This window comes from Macaca nemestrina, chromosome 3 (genome assembly GCF_043159975.1).
Source record: "Macaca nemestrina isolate mMacNem1 chromosome 3, mMacNem.hap1, whole genome shotgun sequence".
Classification (NCBI taxonomy): domain Eukaryota; kingdom Metazoa; phylum Chordata; class Mammalia; order Primates; family Cercopithecidae; genus Macaca; species Macaca nemestrina.
This window is the reverse complement of record NC_092127.1, coordinates 117,181,151-117,196,100: the sequence shown is the minus strand read 5'-3', so window position 1 is coordinate 117,196,100 and position 14,950 is coordinate 117,181,151. Positions and strand designations below refer to the sequence as shown.

The window sequence follows — 14,950 nt, the reverse complement described above, 5'->3', positions numbered from 1 at the left end:
GTGCTCATCTAAAGTCAGGTGTGCAAATATAAGTAATTGAAGCCACAAATTCTGAGAAACATGGCACTACTAAGAATCCATGAGAACAGCCTCCTTTGCAGAGAAGAACAATAGATTTCAACCAAATCTTTTTTTCAATCATGATTACTTCCCTCATGCCAACTACATGTTGAACTTCGGCCCCCATCTTCAATAATCACAGCTCAAAAAGCATTTGCCATAACTTAGAGAAACAAACTGAGAAAGAGATCCCTGCTCTGTTGACTCCAAGGCAGGTGACTTGTGCTTTTCCCCCATCCTCTTGGCCTTCTTATGCTTTCTCTCAGAAGAAAGGATGGAAATCACATTGGACTAGCCACTGATCCCAAATCTGACACTCTTTCAAATTCTCTGAGCCTCAGTCTCTTCTTCTAGGAAGCACTAGTAAGGCCTGACTGGTTGCTTGCCTTGTGGCATTATTTTAAGGACTAAATTATAGAGTTTTAATTGAAAGTGCTTTAATTTTCAAAACTTTTTCTGCAGACTCCCAAGATATTTTAGATCAGCTCCTTCAACTTCTCCTTAACTAAGAAAGTGACGGATGCCCCAGAAGCGACATGACTTGCCCTGTACCTCCTGCCTCCTGGAGACATGGATCTGAACTGTGATTCAGCCCACACCAGCAGTCCACTCCCATGACCCTGTTACCTACAGTCTGGTGTAGCTATAAAGACCATTCAAAGATGAGCCAACATATACAGTCACAGAAACAGAGAAACAAATGCTTTTGCAGCTACTATCCTTTCTCTTTAACAGGGTGCCATCTCCTGCCCTTAAAACAGCACTAAAGAGCCATTGAACACGACTGTATAACCCAAGGCAGTGTAAAGAGACAGCAGGCAATGCAAGGCTCTATTTCCAGAAGGACTAAGAGCAAGACATTCTTCTCCTAAAGCCAGAGAGCTTGCTTCTCAATCACCAATTGCACAGTGCATCCCATTGCAGAACCACTGAATATTTAATTTCACCCCACCCTCACATGATTAAAGACCACAGGAGACTCTCTCATAATCCCAAAGCCACTGGTGACTTCAAGATTCAGATTTCCGAGGTTCAGCTAATTTCAGCTCTCCTAAGTTAATTCTAACTGTGAAAATTACACATCTTCCTTTTTCTACGCAGTCTCCTAACTTCAGCCCAGGCAACCCAAGTGCAGGTCTACACTGATGGAAACTTCTCCCTGTTTTCCAGCAGAGGGTGTGTTTACCAGGACCTCTGCACCCTACCAGAGCCTGTTTTGTTGTTTTGATCTCCCGGAGCTCCATCAGACATTCCAGTAAGGGGAGGAGGCTGGAGTGTTTTTACACAGGAGCGTTTTATGGGACAATCTGGGCTCATAAACATGGGTGCTCTCCTTTCACCAGATATTTAACCACGGGAGAATAAAATGACATATCCTTTTGAATGTCACCAAACGGGTGTGACTCCTAATGGCACAACCTTATCTTGAGGTCACCAAGGCCCCGACATAGGTCTCCTCACTCAGAAACGGGAACACCAATACCCCCCACTACCTTCCTCACAGGCCTGCTCTGATAATATGTTCACTATGTAAATGCAAAGCATTAATAACCAAGGCGAAACACAACACAAATTTCCACGAAATAAAAATGCTGTCTTCCAGCAATTCTTGTAGCCTCACAGGAAAAGAAAATCAGTCACGTATTACGGTCCTACAGAGCAAAAAATCAATCAATCAATCAATCAAAAAAAAAGCACCTCCTAATGCCAGTACTAGCTTGGAGTCTCCGCAAAGCCCATTCTCACAGCGGATCGCGGTAGTTCTTGCCAGCGGCCAGCAGATGGCAGTGTTGGTCGAAGGACGTGCGTCCAGGGGTTGCGACACAGACGCGTCTGCCAGGAATTCTGAGCTCCACTATCCCAAATCTTAACTTCCAGTCTCCCCCTTCCTTAGGCTGTACTTTTAGCTTTCGTGGCGACCTCGGTTGAAAGCCCGCGGGGTTTGAGCAGAAATACGAAAACTGCTGTTGAAAATGGCTAAATCTCCTCGGGACCCCAGAAGAATTCGGGGTAGGCGGACATCTCCCCATCGTCCCCATCACCATCCCCATCACTGGGAGCGGGTGCGCTGGGACAGCGGGGCTTCAGGAGCCGGGAACACGACGCTGCCGGGCCAGGCCGCAGAGACTCAGCCGGACTCGCTACTCGGGTTCTGTAAAACCCACGCTCTCGACACCTCAGCATTTCCGCCCCCTCGGGGCGGGGGACCGCCTTGGCCGCGACGCCGTTCCCGGGCTGCGCTGCCCTATCTGTCCGCGCGACACCACTGCCCCTCATAAACCAGCCTGGCGAAGGCCGCGACGGCCGCGCAGCCCGGGAACCGCGGGCGCATTAGAAACGACTGTTCCCGTTGCACAATAACGCAGGGTCGTATAACAAACAAACAGCAACAGGCCGCCCGAGGGGAAAGGGAGCTGGCGAGGGGCTGGAACGCAGAAGACGGCGCCTGTCCCCCGAGAACGCACGGGACCCATCCTCCTCCATCCTCCCCTGCTTCTCCCACATTGAACTAAAAGGACGCTCCATTCTCAATCCAAACCCAGCGACCTCGGCCCCCTCTCGTCCACCCGGCGCTTTCTGGGCCCACACAGAGCCTGCGAGGCGTCCACTGGCGGCCCGGAGGAAAGGAAAGGTGACCCAGGTTAGCCTCCGCTCCGGGCCCCCGGGGTTCCAGCGCCGCGCTCCACTGAGATCCGGGCGCCGACCGCCCGGGGCTGGGGAAAGCGGGATGCGCCCCCAGAGCCCACTAGAGGGCGCGACAGCCCCGCGAATCTTACCCGGCTCGCCGGCCCGCTAGCCCACAGCACAGGCTCCTGGTCCCCGACAGCGCTGCCGGGAGTGCTGCGCGCAGACTTCACCCGGGAGACTCTGCGCTCGGACAGTCCAGCCCCAGCCACCGTCCGGTTTCTGACCCCGGGATCCAGAGGAACACTGCGCGGTCGGCTCGCCCTCCCGCCTCCACCACGCCCTCGGCGGCTCGGTTGTCCTGGGGTTGGTGGCGATGCCCAGCCGCTCCCGGGACCTGCGTCCGTGCGCGCCGCACTCTGTATCCTAGAGCTGCAAAGGCCGCCGCGCCCCAGGCACAAAGCTCGGCGTTTGCATTGTTTTCAACTGAGACCCGAGAGGGGGCCGGGCAGGGTGTGGGGAGAGGGGGGAGAGCGGGAAGAGAGGCCGGGCGGGTGGGGGAAAAGGGGCCGAGGGGTTTAGGGTTACAGGCGCTCGCCAGCGCCTCCTATGGGCACGAGAGCCGCCCGGCAGTGGGTATCGGCTCACATGGAATGCTGGAGAGAGCTAGCCTGCGCCCTCTCGGCATTTAAGAACTGTTCCTGGCCCGGCGCGGTGGCTCACGCCTGTAATCCCAACACTTTGGGAGGCTGAGGTGGGCGGATCACCTGAGGTCAGGAGTTCGACACCAGCCTGGCCAACATGGTGATACCGTCTCTACTAAAAATACAAAAATTAGCCTGGCGTGGTGGCGGGCACCTGTAATCCCAGTTACTTGGGAGGCTGAAGCAGGAGAATCGCTTGAACCCGGGAGGCGGAGGTTGCAGTGAGCCGAGATCGCACCACTGCACTCCAGCCTGGGCGACAGAGTGAGACTCTGTCCAAAAAAAAAAAAAAGTGCCCTCTGGTGCCAGCTTGCCCGACACGCGCCTTAGCCGCCTCTGCCCCCTGACAAGTCCGCGCCCACCCGCGCTTGTAGCTACCCTTTCGCGGGGGCCGAGAAACTGCAGCAGGAGGCAGGGAAGGAGGCGCCCCAAGTCGGGGTTCCCATTATTCCCTCCTACAATCTACTTTTTCAGCCCATCCCGGGTTCGCTCACTGATCAGTTTAAAACAAAAGGAAATGCCGCCGAGCCACTTCAGCAAACGACAACCATCTGGCAGAAACTGAACTAGGGCGAAGTTGGGAGAAGCCATTTGCCCCGATCCTGTATCTTGCGCCCCAGGCGAGACCGAAAGATTATCTGCCGCCCCAAGGCTGATGCTGCGGGTGGACCCGGCGAGTTAGACCAGGGGGACCCTGAGACCCACACCTTTCGGTCACTGATCAGGCTTTTAGCTCTTTTCCTAGAATTGCCACTTTTCCACCAGCAACGTATAACCTGGTCGCAGCTCCCCGGAGGTCAGAGGGAGTCCTTCCCTGCGGGGTCTGCAGGAAGGCGCTGGCCACCACGTCCCCAAAATGCGTCCCGCCGCTGCGCGCCGCCCACGGTCTGTCCCCAGGAGGCACAAAATGGGCCCGCCTCGGCGCCAGACGTGTTTGCAGCTGGAAAGCCCAGCCCAATGCCCCTCCCCCTGCATCCCTCCTCAGTCCGCGTCCCGAGAGGAAACTGGCCCAGGGGCGGAGAGCTGGGAGCCTGGGCTCTCCTTCAAGTCCCTCTCGATCTAAGGATTTAAACAAGAGCCAGGGCACCGGGGGCTAACGACGGGTTCATTCTTGGCGTCCCCCCACTCTCGTTCCTCCTCACTCTTGTGAACGAGGTCCAGCTGCACTTGGCTCAACCCAAAACTGTGCAAGCTCCGAAGTAGGGCCTGACCTGTGCGTCAAAGCGAGGCTGCTCGGCCTCGCGCCTGTCGGGAAGGCGAGGCAGGGCCTCCTCATAGTGAGGATTGTGGAAAGGAGGAGGCCGAGGAGAGAGGGAGAAGAGGGAGGGGATGCAATTCGGCAGTGCGGGGGTCCAGATTGACCAGATTAGGGGTCGGGGGTGGGACAGCGCGGCGGCTGGTGAGGTGCGCACGCCCGGGACCCCTTCCTCCCCTTCTGTGGCTGCGGGATGTTTGTTGGGTGAGATGCACTGCGGAGGATTGTCGTGCCTCGTTTGCCCTGGATGCCTCTCCCTGCTCCAAAAATCTGTCTAGTTCTGGTCAGGAGCGACCGCGGCGAGGCGAGTCGGTCCAAAACATTGAGCAATTCGGCCTCGGAGCCAAAAAGCCATTTCCCACACCGCCCAGCCCGGGGCTTTTCGGACGTGGGGCGGTCGGGACCTGATAGGGGTCCCATCCATGCTTGCCTCCCACCCAGGGAGATGGAGTGAGTGACAAGTTCTTCCAGGCACTCTTTGCGCACATCCTGAGGTCTTAGCAGAACTGGGGGAGCGAAGTGCGGGACCGGCCCTCTGGCTGCAGGAGGGATGCACAACGGACAGCCGGCCTGGGCAGCAAGTCCCTCCCGACCAAGACTCGAGGCCAGGTCACCGGCAGTTCCCGCACACCTGGCCCGGCCCCGGCTCCTGGCTTCCTCCGGCAACCGGACTCGGGTCGGGCCACACTCCTTGTCGCTCCGACCTGGCCGTCACCCTCTCGGAATAGAACAGCTGATCCCACATATTCAGAGTCAAACGGACGCAGCCCGCTCCCCGGACGCAGCCGGGCGGAGTTAATCGTGTATAAACCTTGTTTCCATGGGGGTAGACAGCAGAGGAAGGAGAAGTACGCACAGACGGCTCTGAACCCGGCAGGGAGAAGAATGGAGAAAAAGGGCGACTAGAGAGGACCGAGCAGCGCTGGGCGAGCGCAGACGGCAAGTGCCGTGCACCCCCGCGCGGAGAGGGGCGCCGGGTAGGGGGTGCCCAGGGCTCAGTTGCCCGGGGGGAGAATGTGGTTTACCTCCCACCTTTCTCTTACCTGCAAACAAATTTCCCCAGTTCCAAGTGGTCCCTAACTTACAAGAAGTTCGACACTTTCCTGGAGACCTTTCCTCTCTTCCTGCCTGAGGCCAGAACTGAGCGGCAGCAGAGCCCCGGGCAATGCAGAAACGGTTCCACCGAGGAGGGGGCGCAGGGAGACGGGCGGGGGCGGGGGCCACGGCGCACAATGAGGACCCCTTGGTGTGCGGTTCGAAATTCCTCAAATCCCAGTTGCTGGAATGCGAGGAGACATCGACTTCTTCACTCAGGGCCAAATGTGTTTGTCATTATTCCAGACCGCCCGCCCGCGCCGCCGCTGTCGCCCCCGCGCTAGGGCGTGCAACCCGAGCGTACAGCCGAGCAGGCACCCGCTCTCCCTAGCACCTCACTGACCCGACAAACCCCTCCAGAGCGCCCCAAACCCTTGCCCACGCCCGCGCCCCTCTGCTTGTCCCGCAGCCGCGTCACCGCTGCGCCAAATCTGGCCCGGACTCTCACCCAGAGCAGCGCCGTCCAGTAATTACGCGCATTCGACCGGCTCCATGTGCTGCAGGCCAGCACGGAGGTCCGGTCTCCAGCCGAGCCCTGCCCGCCTCCTGCGACCAGCAACCCCTTCCCGCGCCCCCCTCCGCGCTCCCCTCTCCCCACCTCCCCTGGTCCCCCAGCCGCGCTCCACACCACGGGCTGCAGCGCTGTCCCGCCAAACCGCAGGCGAGGAATGAAAACACTCATTTAAAACCTGTCGCCTTCCAGGACCCACTGCCAAGAAGAGGGCAAACACCTCTGCCTCCACCCCCAGTTCCTTGGTGTTCGGCCCAGTATTCATGAACACCACCCCCACTCCCAAAAGAAACCTCAAAAATGTAAGCCTAAACAATTTCTTTGGGAGGCCATAGGGTTGTTAGAAAAACATTGTTTTTTAAAAATAGGTCTGGAAAATGTGTGTTTAAAAAAAAATCCCTAGACTTTCTAATTCTATGGTTATCTCCCACCCATCCCCAAGTGAAGTTTATTCCGAAAAAAAAAAAAAAAAAAAAAAAATTGCTCTCTGGACACACATTTGGAATCCAGCTCCATTTTTTTTTCTTGTCGCCCAAAGTTTGAAGTTACTTCCCTTTCTCCAGTCCCAGAGTCTGATCAGGGACTTCTCTTATAAACAAAAAATCATTTTTTCTTCTTCCTTACCTTCTCCTATGTTATTCCGCAATGAATGTCCCACACATGGAGTAAAGAGCGTGTCCACGGCCTCCAATGATCTGTTGTAGTCTCCTCCTCTGTTAATCTCTCCCTGTAGCTCCAACAGTAACGGGCTCAAAAACCGCGTTTTGTAATTGATTCAATGTTATAGTCCATCCTTCTAAAACTAATCATTTGCTCTAAGTAAATAGCTGTCAGGAAATAAGCCCCCCCCCGAACCTTGGTCTCTTCAAAATAAAAGTTTCGCTCAAACTCCCCTGCGCTCCGAAGCTCCCAGTCTCCAGATTGCGCCTTCGCTTTTTGCTCTTACGCAATCAGGGGGTCCAGTCCCAACCCCCAGACTTCGACAACAACTGGGGGGCGGGGAGAAGCCGACCAGATGGGATGGGGGGGTGGAAGGGGGAGGTGTTGGTGCTCTGCCGGGAAAGCGGTTTTGTGAAACTACAAACAGCCCATCATTTCCAGAATGAGTTTGCCTCCCCATTTTGGGGTTATTTTCTTAGACTGCTATAGTTTTGTGTTCTCTTTGAAAACAAGAAAAGGAACATACAAAATTGCATTTAATACCCAGAGAGAATATAAATCTAGAATCAAGAAACGTCCCTTCTACAAACTCGGCCCAACTAGAAATAGGGCCCTCGGGAGAAATCTCCAAGCGGTTGCGCGGTTTTGAACTAAGGGTCTTTTAGGGGAAGGGCTAAGGGCTATATAGTTGCTAGTTCTTTAACGGGATTAGGCAAACTGTTGAGTCCAATATGACAACGATGAGTTTTTGTTTTGTGTGTGGTGTGTGTGTGTGTGTGTGTGTGTGTGTGTGTGTGCAAGACTGGGTGGAGTCTGAAATAGGGTACAAAGAAAAGAGGGTCTGTGTAGGTTTGGAACGTTCTCCGATAGAACGACCTTTACTCCCTTTAAGTCACTTATCTGGTCGTGCCTTTGTTTTGGGGGTTATCTGGGCGAGGTTGCCTTGGCTTCTAACTCGCATACAAAAAAGTTCAAGCTTGGGCGTTTGGGGAATCGTCCCGCCGCCTCCGCGTCGTGGGAGAGGGTGCCTTTTGATTCTCCCTCCGTTCCCTCCCGCCGAGTGGGTCGAACCCTACGAATGCTTCGGAGTTGACAGCTGAGCCCCAAACCCTGCGCCCAAGGCGCGAGGCCAGTGTCGGGAGGAAACGATCCTGCCGGCGAGGGAAAGGGGGCGCTGATGCTCCAGAAACCAGACCTGGGCAGAGTGGGGCTTCCCAGCGACAGCGGGGGATGGGAGCGTGTTCACCTTTCTCGCTCTCTGATTTTTGAATTCTCTTGTTGGGGTTGGGGGTCATCCTTCATCCTTCTCCCTCAACCCCACCCCCACACAAGCACTCTGAAAATGGCCAAGGTGGCCAGGTTGGGACTGGCACGTCCAACAGCCGTCTCCTCCTTCACGAGGAGTGGACACAGTGCAGTGGACAGAGGAGAGTCACAGAGAAGTACTCCAACGGGCGCGGTGCTGTGTCTAATTAGGACAGGATCTTGGGGTATCAGCCTCGGAAATAGGGCGCCTGGGGCTGCGCTGGGGGCCCCATTGCCCCCAGCTCTTCTACGCGACCTGCTCTCGTGCATCTTCAGCTCGGGTGACTGCACAGCTCGCTATTACTTCCACATGTTCCTTCAGGAAATCATTGAAGGCAAATATATGAACAGCCCCTTGTTCAGAATGCTAACAGGATACCGTAATGTTTGTAGAAAATGAGCGGGACAAACGATTCCCCCCAAAAATCAGAGTGCGGAATAAAAGGCAAACGCGGCTGCTGGGCTTCTTGCCGTTAAGTTGAGAACTGGGTTTTTAGGCGAGTTGCCCCAGAGGGTAGGAGGCGAGACAGAGAGCCTACCCAGAAGGACTGCTTTGTTTCGGCGACACTGCTAGCCCGGTCAAGCCAGGGTCTTCCGTCCGCAGGGCCCCAGCGCTCTCCGCCCACAAATGGTAACTTCACAGTTCATTTCAGAGCCGTTTAATGGGGCCCGAAAAGCAGCCCGGGCGGGAGTGGCTCCAGGCAGCGACTCCTCAGGAGTTTAAAGCAGAAAGCAATGGATGAGCAAGCGAGCACCCAGTTGTCCTTCTGGTAGTAATTACCTGCCTAATTTGAATGATGCCTTTGTTATGACCATTAACAAACATTTGTTAAAGGTTTCCATGTGTGACATTCTGGAAGGTTTAAAGGCCTGAGGAGCTGACTCCGGGGATAGTGCCCCGGTGGGGGGTGGCGCAAGAAAGCAAATGGTTGGGGGAAGATTTCGCGGAGAGACTGTGCAAAGAAGAGAGGTCAACATCTGCCTCCTCTGCAAAACAAAATAAACCCAGTGGTCAGGAGCAACCTCCGGACAGGAGACCCTCGAACCGAGGCGGTTGGTTCCTTAAACCGAGTCCTGCCCCTACAGCCCCCGCCCCTACCACTGCTCATAGGCGGGTTTGAATCCTGTTTTCCGCCTTCTAAGGCTGGTACGAGGCTGGTTCGGGAGAAGTCGGGTCTGCGCCCGGCAGTCAGTCCGGAGCGTCGGGTGAAGGCGGGGCGAGTTCTTGCCGCGTTCTCCCAGTGTTTGTTCTAAGATCCTTCCAGATTGGTCCCTCGACGCCCTGGGTCCGGGATGGCCCCGGAACCGCAGGGGGCCAGAAAGCTTGCCCTCCTGAGGCGGGCTGCGGGTCTTTTCTCCCCTTCCTGTGCTTCTGACTGGGCGCCGTGCGGGAGGTGGGAGGAGGGTACCAGGCCATCACGTGTACCCGGAGAGGAGCGACCTGTACCGGCCTGGGCAGCTCTGCGCAGATCTCAACCCGCGCCCGGATTCTAATTTTCAGCCTCTTGGGGTTTTTTGTTTTGTTTTTTCCTTAAGGGATTATCAAGGGGTTAAGAATGTGGGTTTTCTCCCCAAACGGGGAGTCGGGGAGGCTGCGTGCGGAGAGGAAGGAGGCTCAACTCCCGAATTGAGCCGGGCCGGGAAGTTAGGAGAAAAGGGTAGGGACTGTGACAGTTCTGTCCTCGGCCTTGCGCATCTACGCCAGCAGGCGACATGAAATTGGGAGCAAGGGCATAAAAAGGTGCAGTCGATGAGCTCACCTTCAAAAAGAGGGCCTCGTAAACTTTTTACAACCAGATCAAAACGGTCACTATAAACAAAAGCAAAATCTCGCCGTGCCTTGCCCTGCCTCCAGGGCCCGTTCTCCCGGCCCCAACTCCCGGGCGAGGGCGGCCGCAGCTCCGAGGGCCACACCTTTGGCTTTGAGGGCGCTTCCCGCTGAGTTGGCTTTTTGTGTCTTCTCCTCCACTGCTCCCCAGCCCCACCCCCAATTGTACTTTCCTCGAAGAATTCAAGTCCGTTTGCTCTAGAAGCCTTACGAATGTAACAGTTATCAAAGCCGTTAGTTGTGAAAATCACGTTTAAACTTGTGAATTATTTTTTTCAAATGGTGATGGGCGGGGCAAGGGAACAGGGGATGTTTCTGGCTTCACAGTTTGAAAACGAAGGGCCCGTTTGGTGGTTTGCAAAAGAAAATGGTGCGAACTGCTCCTTCCCTCACCCCCTTTAACCCTTGGCTGCATCTGGAATAGCCCCCTCCCTGGGTCCAGCGCGGAAGGGTCCTTTGCCCGGAGGTAGTGGAGGCGACGCGCAGATGTGAGGGATCCTCGCAGAGAGAGGGACGCCCTGGCCTCGGGTCTGCCCCAGCTGAGGCTTGTAAGCTAGCTCTAAGGAGTCTCTTTGCACGCTCAGAATTCAGAACGGCACAAGTCTTGAAAAAGGAGGAATTCTACAAAAAGATCGAGATGGGTCTGTGCAGCTTGAGGTGAAAGTTACCCTCCCCAGGACTCCGCACCCACCTCCTCTTCTCTGTGGTTGTTGGCTGGATCTCAAGGTGCAGCCTCTCTTCTGGGTTTGAGGGGCTCGCTCTCCAAGGAGAAGTAGAAGCAGAGGGTTCCTAACACCACAGCTTGTTTACGGACCTGAGGACAAGAACTTGTTTCCTGGTCCAGTCCAGCCCGGTGGGCCATACACTCCTTAGAGGCTGGGACAGACTGGTAGGACTGGAACCCTCTGGATCTGGCTTTTGGATACCCCTTCCCTCGCGAGAGAGCCCCCTTCCTCGGTTTAAACATGTTGTTGTGCCTCCGCCCTCTCCTGCTCCTTAGGTCTTTCCTTTTAGTTGCTTTTAATTTGAAAAACCATGTGAGGGGAGGGGGAGGGAACGAGGAGATTGGGAGGTCTGCTCTTTATTAGGGGCCCAGGCCTCCAGCTTTCCAACACACAGCTGTGGCTGGGAGGGGAAGGAGGGCTGGCTCTGTGGAGATCAGCCTCACTGAAGAGAGGGCCTTGTCCTCTGGAAGTCCCAGCAGTCCAGCACAGCCCTGTGATTTTTTTTTATTTTTTTTATTTTTAACTCTTCAGCAGAGACACTGCAGTGGAAAACCAGTGGAACCTCGACTCTTTGCGCATCCATTAAAAGGGGGATAATTGACCAGGCAAGGTGACTCACGACTGTAACCCTAACACTTTAGGAGGCCAAGGTGGGAGGATCACCTGAGCCCAGGAGTTTAAGACCAGCCTGGGCAACATAGTGAGCCCCCATCTTTATTTAAAATAACAGCAATGACAACAATTGGAATAATCATGCACAACCTATAGGGTTGTCCTAGTGGTTCATATGCAAACTTAAGATGTACAAGGCCGTGTGTCAAGGGCTGAGGATACAGCCCTTTCCTCCTAGATTTTATGGACTAGTGGAGCAATCAATTAGACATAAAGTTGCAACTTAGCGTTCTAAGCAATGTTGGAGGGAGACAATGAAGTCAGCCACAGGAGGAGCCTAACCCAATCTGGGAGGTGGGAGAGGGCTTCTTTCAGGGAAGGCTTCTCTGCAAATCTAAGAAGAGTAAGAATGTAGTTGGGGAGCAACCTCATTGCATGGGCCGGGAGGTGAGAGAGAATATGAGATAATCAGAAGTGAAAGGAGTTTGGAATGGCTGCACCTTGTAAAGGTCCGCGGGGAAGGAGCAAAAAAGAGGTGAGATGGAGCTCATGGAGGCCTTCTAGACCATGTTAAAAGTCAGAGATGGAAGGCTCCATCGATCCTCACATCTCTGCAGGTCAGGAGTTCAAAACCAGCCTGGACAACATAGTGAGACTCCATCTCTACAAAAAAATTAAAAATTGACCAGGTGTGGTGGTACACACCTGTATTCCCAGCTGGTCCAGAGGCTGAGGCAGGAGGATTGCATGAGCCCAAGAGTTCGAGGCTGAGGTAAGCTATGATCACACCACTGCGCTCCACCCTGGGAGACAGAGCAAGACACCATCTCTAAAAAATAAATTAATAAGGCTGGATGGTGGCTCACACCTGTAATCCCAGCACTTTGGGAGTCTGAGGTGGGGAGATCACGAGGTCAAGAGTTCAAGACCAGCCTGGCCAACAGTGAAACCATGTCTTTACTAAAAATACAAAAATTCATCAGGCATGGTGGCGTGTGCCCGTAGTCCCAGCTACTCAGGAGGCTGAGGCAGGAGAATCACTTGAATCCAGGAGGCAGAGGCTGCGGTGAGCCGAGATCGCACCACTGCACTCCAGCCTGGGCAGCAGAGTGAGACTCAATCTCAAAAATAATAATAATAATAATAATTATTATTATTATTAATAAAAAGGAAAACAATTGACAAAAGAACCTGGGCTTAATTCTATGGAAGAATCTGGTTTAAAGAGGGGCAAGACAGGAGCAGAGTTGAACTTTTAGCGAGATCAGCCTGGATGATCTGAGGAGATAGGGAGGCTCCTGCTGTAATCAAACAAGAGAGGATGCTTCCCTGTTCCTGGCGGATGGCAGGAGCTTGGAGAAAGTGAAAAGTGAATTAGAGAGAAAGAAGTAGAAAGCCTAGCACTCACTGGCTAAATGTGAACTGTGAGGGAGAGTGGGGTACCTGGCTGAGGCCATGGCTGGTGCTGTCTACTCAGTAGGTGGACAACCAGGAACAAGGTTAGAAAGGAAAGGATCGGCCGGGCATGGTGGCTCACGCCTGTAATCCCAGCACTTTGGGAGACCAAGGCAGGCGGATGACCTGAGGTCGGGAGTTGGACCAGCCTGACCAACATGGAGAAACCCCGTCTCTACTAAAAATACAAAATCAGCCAGTAGCCTGTAATCCCAGTTACTTGGGAGGCTGAGGCAGGAGAATATCTTGAACCCTGGAGGCAGAGGTTGCGGTGAGCCAAAATCGCGCCTTTGCACTCCAGCCTGGGCAATGAAAGCGAAACTTTGTCTCCAAAAAAAAAAAAAAAAGAAAAGAAAAGAAAAGATGAGTCCACTTTTAAACATGACAAATTGGAAAAAACTCAAGAAGGATTAAAATGAGAGAAAAAAAAAAACAGGACAGAATTTGGGGTAACTCCAGCATTTTCCAATAAGCAAAGAAGATAGTGAAAAGGAACAGCCAGGAATCTTTATCTCCTGGATAGTCAGCTGTTGTCTCTGAATCCACAGGATGAGAGTTGTTGAATTTAAAGACTTGTGTAAACTTATCGTCTAAATTCAATATTATTTGGGAAGCTGAAGTGGGAGGAGGCTTAAGCCCAGGAGTTCAAGGCTGCAGTAAGCTATGATCATACCACTGCACTCCAGCTCTGGGTGACAGAGTAAGACCCTGTCTCTAAAGAGAGAGAGAGAGGGGGGGAGAGAGAGAGAGAGAGAGAGAGAGAGACAGAGAGAAGGAAGGAGGGAAGGAAGGAGGGAGGAAAGAAAAAAAGAAAGGAAAGAAGAAAGAAAAAGGAAGGAAGGAAGAAGTGACATTATACAACATGTCTGGTGACTTTTTACAACAACGTAAGAGCTTTAGTGATAATATAATTGGCAAAGCTAGATTATTTTTCCCTCATTTGTGCTCTTAAATAGACTTTTGGCCGGGTGCAGTGGCTCATGCCTGTAATCTCAGCACTCTGGGAGGCTGAGGCGAGTGGATTGCTTGAGTCCAGGCGTTCGAGACCAGCCTGGGTGACATAGTGAAACCACATCTCTACTAAAAATACAAAAAATTAGCTGGGCATGGTGACGGGCGCCTGTAGTCCTAGCTACCTGGGTGGCTGAGGTGGGAGAATCACCCAAGCCCAGAAGGTCAAGGCTGCAGTGAGCCAAGATCGCGCCACTGCACTCCAGCCTGGGTGACAGAGTGAGACCCTGTCTCAAAGACAAACACAAAAATAGACATTTGTGTCCACATTTGGATTTCAGATCACCCAAAAACCCAAAGCAGGATTAAAGCCAATCCTTGTCTTAAGGACACTAGCTTTCTACCAGCTACCACTCCCGCCCCTCACCATGCCCTGGAGAGAGTGAGGCAGGACTCATTTTCAGGAACAAAAAAATATATGTTCGATTCCAGTGATGAAGACTGCATATTGCATATTGTCCTCCAATAATCATTCTCCTTTCCTTCTCAGTAATAGAGTCCTTGATTTTTAATTTCAGTTTATTCCCCACCCCACCCCCGCCCCGGCCCTGGAACAGAAGTTTTCCTTTCACCAACTTTTTTGCAGGTCAATGTGTCATGAAGAAAAGTTCCAGCCAACAGGACGTAAGCACGAGTTGTGAGTACAACTGCTAAAAAGCGCTTTTAAAATAAAGGATGCATCCTTCTCAGTCTGGTCTTTTGTGCTGAATAGAAAGCAGGTGTGTGAGTGGGGCCTCAGCAGCCAACTTAGACTACGAGGCCACCTTGAAAAGGGAAACTGTGCACTGTGGTACTATCAAGTAGAAGATCCCTCACCCTTAAGCACCAAACAAAGCCTGATAATCTTCCTCCTGCTTTCTTGAAAATGTAGCAGAAAGAAAATTGTCTCTTTTTTTTAAAGAGTGCAATTTTTTTCTTATTCAGTGATAAACTAAAAGCCAATTTCTTGGTATTTCTCACATATACTTCATTTATTTTGTTAATAAGCAAAGCCCTACAAGGGAAGCCTTTGCCTAGTCCTCCAACTCTGATTCATCTTCTTGACTAATCTGGAAGTAATGAAGTTCGTAAGTCTTCTGTCAGATGCAACCACTCGAAGCCAAT

The 14,950-nt window shown here is 53.1% G+C and overlaps 1 protein-coding gene across 3 annotated transcripts in view; it reads right to left on the bottom strand.

Annotated features, from left to right (window-relative positions):
- The window catches only part of LOC105463522 (platelet derived growth factor receptor alpha), a 64,964-nt gene extending 57,856 nt beyond the window's left edge, over window positions 1-7,108 (bottom strand). The window contains exon 1 of one of the 3 annotated variants that reach the window (XM_011710668.3): window positions 6,875-7,108. The gene's annotated coding sequence lies outside the window, so the exon portion shown is untranslated. Of the gene's footprint in view, window positions 1-2,837; window positions 2,973-4,096; window positions 4,257-6,874 lie in introns of those variants that run through there. The other 2 variants (XM_011710669.3, XM_071093364.1) reach the window with 2 other exon arrangements.
- Window positions 7,109-14,950: the final 7,842 nt, after the last annotated feature.